The 9,509-nt window shown below is 41.2% G+C and overlaps 1 pseudogene; it reads right to left on the reverse strand.

Annotated features, from left to right (window-relative positions):
- Nucleotides 1-354: 354 nt before the first annotated feature.
- On the reverse strand, nt 355-9,241 carry LOC102959904 (annotated as a pseudogene).
- Between the last annotated feature and the right edge of the window lie 268 nt (nt 9,242-9,509).

A 9,509-nucleotide genomic window follows, 5' to 3' on the forward strand; every position in this document is an offset into this window, starting at 1 on the left:
ACCTGGCACTTCAATGGTGTCTCCTGTTTGTGTTGCATGCGCACACAATGTTGTGGCTGAGCCACTTTCTCCTTCAGTCATCTGCGATGGTTCTCTTTGCCTGTTGTGGGCAGGTTTTGGTCCCTGTGTTGTTAGTGGGCCAGTGTGGTGCAACCTTGGGCTTAAGTTGGACCAAGTATTTGCCAGAGATGCAATAGCACTGAATTGCTGGGTGCTTTCTCGGTCTTATCTCCTGAGAAATTCTCCTTGTTGAATAGGGCCCGCAGTTCAACAGAACAGGTCCAAATGTCTGCCTTCACCTCTGGGGCTGTATTCAGACTAGTGTGTGGTTATCTTCTCTCCCTTGGGTGGGAGTCACTTTGGAGTGGTGCTGGCCCCTTTCAGAGCTGCTTGCCCATTGGCAGGCTTGTGGCACGGCTTTGGATGAACTCCAGACAAGAGTGAAGTGGAGGGGATTGATCTGCAGAAGAACATGGTGGTGGGGCACATGGTGCCCATTAGGTCTGCCCTGGTCTCCTGTGAGAAAGGATCAAGGCAGGTCAGGTGGAGGGAGTGGATCTGCAGAAGTACAAGGTGAGGGGTGGGGTGGAGCAGAGGGTGGGCTTTGTGCTGATAGCAAGCCTTGTATGGGTCTGCTGCCGGAGAGGCCTGGCTGCAGGGGGTGTGTCCACAGGGAAAAACACTGGGTGGGGCATGGTGTTAGCAAGTTAGGTAGTGAGTGTTGACACTGTGCTGATTCTCACAGGTGTCCATGTATCTAGACTGGGGTGCAGGGCAGGGAAATGGCACCTGCCAGCTTCTTTGTTCCTGGGAAAGTCTCCCAAAGATCCCTGCTCCTCTGTGATTAGTCATGCTCTGAGATTAGTAAGCAAATCTCTCCCGTATGCCCCAGGAATTTTTCAGACTACTGCCTCTGTGCTGTTATCTCAGTAGGGCTGTTTGCAGTTCTGTCTTCTTAAGGGTGGTGATTCTATCCTGTGCTCTCATAGAGCCCAGACTGCTGATTTTTAAAGTTCTGAGTGTTAAGCCCTGCTGGTTGTAAGAACTCAACAAATTTGGCCTCTTGTTGTTCAAAGCCAAAAATGGGGATTCATGTTTCCCATGCAAGCTCCTTGGTATGAGAGTGTTTCTTTGCCCCTCTCTACACCTGTGGTGTCCCTCCCTCCTGTGGACAGTCCTGTGGGTGTATTTAGCTCCTGACCTTGTCTCTGCCCTTCCTACCCTCTTTGATTGTTGCCTCTTCTCTACATTTGGCTGTGGAGAGTCTGTTCTGTCAGCCTTCAGGTCCTTTTCTGGGTTATTTACACTGATGTGGCTGTATCCAGGGGATGAGGTGGTCTTAGGGCCCTCCTACTCCACCATCTTCCATGAAAGTTCATTTCTGGAACTGTTTTGAAGGTCAGATAGGGTCTGCCCTGACTCTGTGCATCCGGTCCCTCTGATAGGTGAGACAATGCTTGAGAAGTGAGGCACAGCTCAGATCTGTTTGTGACAGCTGCCTAAAGGTTTGAATCAGATCAGATTCAAAGTGTACATTCAAGAAATACTGACTCAAGTTTAGCTTGATAAACCCCAAATCTGAGAGATGTACCACTTAACTTCTATAGAGTGAATATCAGGGACACCACAAGATCACTTATTAGAGGGTAAGTGTTCACTTGTCATTGGATTACCGCATTAGAAATAAATTATTTTGCTTTGCAATAATAAAACTGGTAGTTCTATTTAAGCCTTTGTCAAATGTCAGTTTTAGAGACATTCTTTTGGTGGGGGAAGCAAACCAATGGATAGATCCTGACCAAATGGATGGATTCAACACTTGCACGTTGGACCACTGCCTGGCCCAGGGTCTCCTGGTAAGTTGATATATGTATGCAGGATGATGTGTAGAAATGGTAAAGATAAACTAAAAAGGAGTGAATGGAGTGATAATGCCTACTTCTTTATTGCTATTTTAATTTTGCTCTTGTATTTTGTAAAGCATCAACAATGTGTAACGTCTTTCTCTGACCCATAGGTTGACTCCACATAGGGAAAAGAACTTTGTTCCTCTGCTTTTTCCTACCTCACAGGAAGTGAGGAATTTCCCCTCCTGGAAACGTTCACCATTCAGTAAGCATCTGTTAATTTAAATATAACTTTGTGTAGATAACAGAAGACAAGAAGGCTGGGCCTAGGGGAGGGGTGGAAGACAGAAAACATCAAATACTTGGAATAAAATGAAGATTCTACTAAAAATATTTGGAATGTGTTGATATTCCAAGCGTAGAAAGTGATGAGCAATGACTTTGTGCATTATACTCCTAGTGTTTGACTGAGTTAACGTTTGATGTTTGCGTGTAGGAAATGAAGAACACATTGTATCCCCTTACCTTTGTCCTTTTTGATTTATGGCTTGTGGCTGGTGGAGGTTTCTTTATTTTTCACAGGAGCATAAAACTGTTAAGAGAGGTTTCAGTTTTCTCAGAGAATTGGCTCATTCATTTTCCCGATTCAAAAATGTTGGCAAGTGAGGCTCAAAGAATTTCTGCCATGCCGAACATGCTGGCGGGTTGCGCCACATCTAGGAGCATGACCTGTTTCCTCATGCTGCGGCCACCATGCTTTGCAACACATCGCGTAGCTTCTCTGGAGGCAATCACTCATGCCCTCACGGTGCTTATGATCTGTAGTTTCCCCAAACTTTATTCTCATCCCAGTTCTTTTGTTTGCGTTTTAATTTCATAATAAGGTATAACTGGTCATGTTCTGATTAAGGAAACACACCTGATTTACTCTTTTATTCCACGGAAGGTTTTTAATCATGTTGTCACACACTGCGTAATATAATAGCATGATGTTATTTGCTAGTATTAAACGCCAACCTCTGATTTTAGGTAACAGTTCGAAATCAGGTTTGTGTTTGAGTATTTGTGTGACTAGATTTATATACATGTATAAACATATATTAATATTTCAGCTTGTAATCGGTGGCAACTAATTAATTTCTAGATAACAGGAATTTTTGCATATGCAACTTAATGTAACTTTGTATCCATGTTCAATATATTTCTATAAATAGATAGAATGTTACAGACAGATGGCAACTTATATATAGATGCTTAGGCTTAGATTTTGCTCATTATTGAAAAGTAAGAAAGTTAAAACATTTAAACCTATGTGTTTCAGGCGTTGAGATCAGAATGCCTAAGCTGAAGTTGGTTGAGACCATAAAAAATGAGGAAGTAAAAAAATTAACAGAAAGCATTTCAGCTAGGAGTTAAACTAAACCATCAAGAAAAGTGAGTCCTACAACAGCAATCCAAAATTTAAAGCAAATGTTAATAGTCTTTTTCTTTTCAGATTCCCAGAATCATTTAATTATTTTAATATTCATTCCAGTGCTTTCATCTGAGAGGCGATTTGATTATTTATAGCTACTTATGATAGTGTTTCCCAAACTTGGGCCATTCCATTATTCTTGCCAAGATTTTGTCATATCTTCCTAATATTTATAGTAATACTGTCATATGGGTCAACTCACCTATTTTTCAATGAAATGCAAGTAACAGTAAATCCAGTACATTTTTTTTTGGCTAAATGAAGCCAGCTCCTCAAGGAGAAATGTGTAAGTGTCCGTTCTGTGTGTTCACTTAGTTACTGTAGACTGACTCGCCCTGTCTTTCCACCTTCTTGGTGAACCTGGTGCTACACGTGATGAAACCCCCAGCAGCCCTTGGACGTAGCTTTCCTTCAGCTTCTTTTCACTGGGGATGCCAGTGGCTCAAAGGTGGATACCATGTGTGAACTTACAGGACCCCCGTTATAGTCAGTGACAGACCACTACCTACGCTTTTAGGATTGGATGCTCAGAATTAATTCCTAGCCATAATCTCATTAGATTTTTTTCAGCAAACTTTTTCAGCAAGCTTTATATTGTTTGAAATATGTATTGTCCTTCTAATTGTTATGTCTACAAAACAGTGGAAGAAAAGTGTGTGTGAGTGCATGTGTTTAATCCATTACTGCTGCCATTATCCAGTTTGAGAAGGTACTGATGACAATTCTTATCAGAATATTCCAGGCATTTTGGGGACCCCGGGTGGCTCAATTAGTTGAGCGTCCGACTCCTGATTTGGCCTCAGGTTATGATCTCACAGTTTGTGAGATCAAGCCTCGTGTTGGGCTCCCGGCTGACAGCACGGAGCCTGCTTGGGATTCTCTCTCTCCTTCTCTCTCTGCCCCTCCTCCCTTGTCACATGCATATGTGTGCGCACTCTTTCTCTCTCAAATAAATATTTTTTTAAAAGAGTATTCCAGGCATGTTTTTAAAAGTTCAAAATGTTTCTAGAGGGTTCTTGAGACACATTCACTGTGTAAAGAATCCAGCTAATCAGAGTGTTCGTATGAACAAATAGATATGCAGAATATGATTGGTCACAAAGCCAGGAGTAGTCATGAGTTCCCAAAGTCATGGGGACTTTGAGTCATGACTCAAAGAAGATTGGGTCTAGGAAGATACTCTACACGAAAGTAATGAATTTCCACTACTAAGCAGGTTTGTTTTGTTACTGGTATCCATTCCTATATAAGACTGAGTAAAAATGTTTAGTGGGCAACCATGATTAACAATTTTTACTGCTTAGTTAAGTATTTCCTTTTAAATTTTGTATTTTAAGAATGTACATTTTAGTACCTTAACACAGTAAGGCTTTCTTGCTGAAGCAGTGGTCTGGTATGTATGTTACTAGCCTGGCAGCGCTCCTCAGGGGTTCTTACCCAGGCTCTGCCCGCTCCAAGTCCTTCCTCAGAGAATGGTTGGTAGCACGGGGAGGGTTTTATGAATCAGGCCCAGGAGATGGCATATGTCATTTCTGCCCCAGCCCACTGGCCAGAGTGCAGTTGTGGCCACACCTAACTGCAGAGTAAACTGGGAAATGAAGTCGAGCTGTGTGTCCAAGAAGGAAGGGGAGATGGTTTGGTGAACAAATAACCAGACAGCCACAGGAATAGATTCCCAGGATGTACACCAGTGAACTTTATTCCCACCTATCTTCCTACCTGTTGAAAATCTTACTTTTATAAAAGCACTGATCCATTATGAGTTCCAAACAAAAATGTTAGATTTTACATCAGTTTCTAAATTACGTAATGGCCAACAATTTTTTTTTTGAATTTACATCCAAATTAGTTAGCATACCATTTAGCCCCCCCCCGCATATAGTGCAACAATGATTTCAGGAGGAGATTCCTTAGTGCCCTTTACCCATTTAGCCCCTCCCCCCTCCCACAACCCCTCAATCATATGACTTCACTCATATGGGGACTTTAATGGCCAACTTTTTTTTTTTTTTTAGTGAATGCTTATTTATTTTTTATTTATTTTTTAATGTTTTTTTAAAAATATGAAATTTATTGTCAAATTGGTTCCCATACAACACCCAGTGCTCATCCCAAAAGGTGCCCTCCTCAATACCCGTCACCCACCCTCCCCTCCCTCCCACCCCCCACCAACCCTCAGTTTATTCTCAGTTTTTAGGGAGTCTCTTATGCTTTGGCTCCCTCCCTCTCTAATCTCTTTTTTTTGTTCTTCCCCTCCCCCACGGACTTCTGTTAAGTTTCTCAGGATCCGCATAAGAGTGAAAACATATGGTATCTGTCTTTCTCTGTATGACTTATTTCACTTAGCATAACACTCTCCAGTTCCATCCACATTGCTACAAAAGGAATGGCCAACATTTTTAAAAGAATTCAGTAAATAGGGGGAAGTTCGGTATCCTTTCTGATCTGCGTCCTTCATATTCTTATTTAGCAATGATTATATTGCAAGGCGCTTCTGCCGAAATTGAAATATATTTACAGCTGTTATGTAATCAATCCCCAGAACTTTTTGGTCTTGCAAAACTGAAATTCTACACCCATTAAACAACTCTCCATTTTACCTTCTGCCCGGTTTTGGCAGCTACCATTCTACTTTGTTCCTCTAAATTTGATTATTCTAGGTACCTCATGTAAGTGGGATCATACAGTATTTGTCTTTTTGTGACTGGCTTATTTCACTTAGCATAATGCCCTCAAGATCCATCCATGTTGTAGCATGCGTCAGAATGCCTTCCTTTCTCAGGCTGTATGCTGTGTGTATACATGTGTGTACATTCCATTGTATGTATGTTCCACCTTTTCTTTACCTGTGTGTATCTGCCGATGGACATTTGTTTGCATTGCTTCCATCTTTTGGCTTTTGTGAATGATGCTGCTATGAAGACCAGTATACTACACATAGATATTTGAGGCCTTGTTTTCAATTCTTTCGGATTTATATCCAGAAGTGGAATTGCTGGATCATATGGCAATTCTATTTTTAATTTTGTAAGAAACCACCATAATATTTTTTCCTGAAGCCTGTACCATTTTACATTGTCCCCAATTGCACAAGGATTTCAGTTTCTCCATATCTTCATCCAAACTTTTTTACTTCTATTTTTGATTCTTAGTAGTCTTCCAAAAGGATGTGAGGTGATATATCATTTGGGTTTTGATTTACATTTTGCTAATGATAAGTGATATTGAGCATCTTTTCATATTTTTGTTGACCATTTATGTGTCGGTGGGGAAATATGGAGGTCCTTGGTCTATTTTTTCATTGCGTTACTAGGTTTTTTTGTTGTGGAAGTGCAGGTGCTTTATATGTTCGATAGTGAACCTTTATACAATGTATGATTTACAAATATTTTCTTTCATGCTGTAGGCTGACTTTTCAATATGTTGATTGTGTCCTTTGACACACAGAAGTTTTTAATTTGATGTCCTATTGATCAATTTTGATTTGTGTTCCTTATGTTTTTGGTATTATACGTGCCAACCTAATGTGATGAAGTTTTTTTCTTCTAAGTGTTTTATAAAGTCTTACATTCATCTTTTCATGTGCCTGTTGGCCATTGGATGTCTTCTTTAGAGAAGTGTCTATTCATGTTTTCTGCCCATTTCTTCACTGGATTATTTGTTTTTCGGGTGTGGAGTTTGGTGAGTTCTTTATAGATTTTGGATACTAGCCCTTTGTCCAACAGGTCATTTGCAAATATCTTTTCCCATTCCGTTGGTTGCTGTGTAGTTTTGTTGATTGTTTCCTTTGCTGTGCAGAAGATTTTATCTTCATAAGGTCCCAGTAGTTCATTTTTGCTTTTAATTCCCTTGCCTTTGGGGATGTGTCAAGTAAGAAATTGCTGTGGCTGAGGTCAGAGAGGTCTTTTCCTGCTTTCTCCTCTAGGGTTTTGATGGTTTCCTGTCTCACATTCAGGTCCTTCATCCATTTTGAGTTTATTTTTGTGAGTGATGTAAGAAAGTGGTCTAGTTTCAACCTTCTGCATGTTGCTGTTCAGTTCTCCCAGCACCATTTGTTAAAGAGACTGTTTTCCATTGGATATTCTTTCCTGCTTTGTCAAAGATTAGTTGGCCATACTTTTGTGGGTCCAATTCTGGAGTCTGTATTCTATTCCATTGGTCTATATGTCTGTTTTTGTGCCAATACCATGCTGTCTTGATGATTACAGCTCTGTAGTAGAGGCTAAAGTCTGGGATTGTGATGCCTCCCGCTTTGGTCTTATTCTTCAATATTACTTTGGCTATTCGGAGTCTTTTGTGGTTCCATACGAATTTTAGGATTGCTTGTTCTAGCTTCGAGAAGAATGCTGGTGCAATTTTGATTGGGATTGCATTGAATGTGCAGATAGCTTTGGGTAGTATTGACATTTTAACAATATTTATTATTCCAATCCATGAGCATGGAATGTCTTTCCATTTCTTTGTACCTTCTTCAATTTCCTTCATAAGCTTTCTATAGTTTTCAGCATACAGATCTTTTACAACTTTGATTAGGTTTATTCCTAGGTATTTTATGATTCTTGGTGCAATTGTGAATGTGATCATCAGGGAAATACAAATCAAAACCACACTGAGATACCACCTCATGCCAGTCAGAGTGGCTAAAATGAACAAATCAGGAGACTGTAGATGCTGGCGAGGATGTGGAGAAACGGGAACCCCCTTGCACTGTTGGTGGGAATGCAAACGGGTGTAGCCGCTCTAGAAAACAGTGTGGAGTTTCCTCAAAAAATTAAAAATAGATCTATCCTATGACCCAGCAATAGCACTGCTAGGAATTTACCCAAGGGATACAGGAGTGCTGATGCATAGGGGCACTTATACCCCAATGTTTATAGCAGCACTTTCAACAATAGCCAAACTATGGGAAGAGCCTAAATGTCCATCAACTGATAAATGGATAAAGAAATTGTGGCTTGTATACACAATGGAATACCACTTGGCAATGAGAAAGAATGAAATATGGCCTGTAGTAACGTGGATGGAACTGGAGAGTGTTACGCTAAGTGAAATAAGTCATATAGAGAAAGATACCATATGTTTTCACTCTTATGTGGATCCTGAGAAACTTAACAGAAGACCATGGGGGAGGGGGAGGGAAAAATAAGTTAGAGAGGGGGAGAGAGCCAAAGCATAAGAGACTCTTAAACACTGAGAACAAACTGAGGGTTGATGGGGAGTGGGAGGTCGGGGAAAGTGGGTGACGGGTATTGAGGAGGGTACCTGTTGGGATGAGCACTGGGTGTTGTACGGAAACCAATTTGACAATAAATTTCGTAAAAAAAAAAAATAAATAAAATAAAATCTTTCATTCACATCTTTGATCCATTTTGAGTTCAGTTTTGTATTTCTTTTTCATCTGTTAGCATTTAATGAACCTCCATCTATTGTGGCTTCAAGCTACCAGGACACAGCAGCACCCCCCCCCCACCTTTCCCTCCCTCCCCCCCCCCCCCCCCCCCCCCCCCGCCAAATGTTTAATTTTCTCTCCAGCTCTTGTACTGAAGAATTTGGCCTTCATGATGACAGGCTGTTTTGGGAGCTGTCCCTTCCCCAAAACTTTGTAGTAGTCCGATTGCACGAGATCAACAAGAGGAGCAGCGCTGGTCTTCCTTCTGGCAGCATTTACATGTGTCTGCTCACTGACTGAGGTCCACAGTTTATCAAGGTTGACAGTTGGGCAGAAGCTCTGATCCCTCTCTAAGTGGTAATGCCTCATACCAACTTTTCCAAAGTAACCCAGATGATATTTGTCAAAGTTCATCCTATAGTGATGCATTACCCTGGCCTCCTGAGTGCTTCTGGTGTTTGCTGATGGGCGGCCGTGGCCTTGACTTGCACGGCCTGCCGGTTTTCAGGTCTTCCACAGTCTGGTTGGCATCCCAGATGAAAGAGCCATTTTTGTGTGGTTTGTAAGGATCCAACTTTATTTATTTGGCTTGTGGATATCCAGTTTTCCCAGCACCATTTGTTGAGGAGACAGTCCTTTCCCCATTGGATGTCTTAGCACCCTTGTTGAAAGTCATTTGACCCTGAATCTGAGGGTTTACTTCAGGTCTGTCTGTTCCACTCCATTGGTCTATATCTCTTATCTTTATGCTAGTACCGTACTCTTTTGATTACTGTCCTTTGTAAAAAGTTTTGAAATC

This window comes from Panthera tigris, chromosome B1, assembly GCF_018350195.1.
Source record: "Panthera tigris isolate Pti1 chromosome B1, P.tigris_Pti1_mat1.1, whole genome shotgun sequence".
NCBI classification, from domain to species: Eukaryota; Metazoa; Chordata; class Mammalia; order Carnivora; family Felidae; genus Panthera; species Panthera tigris.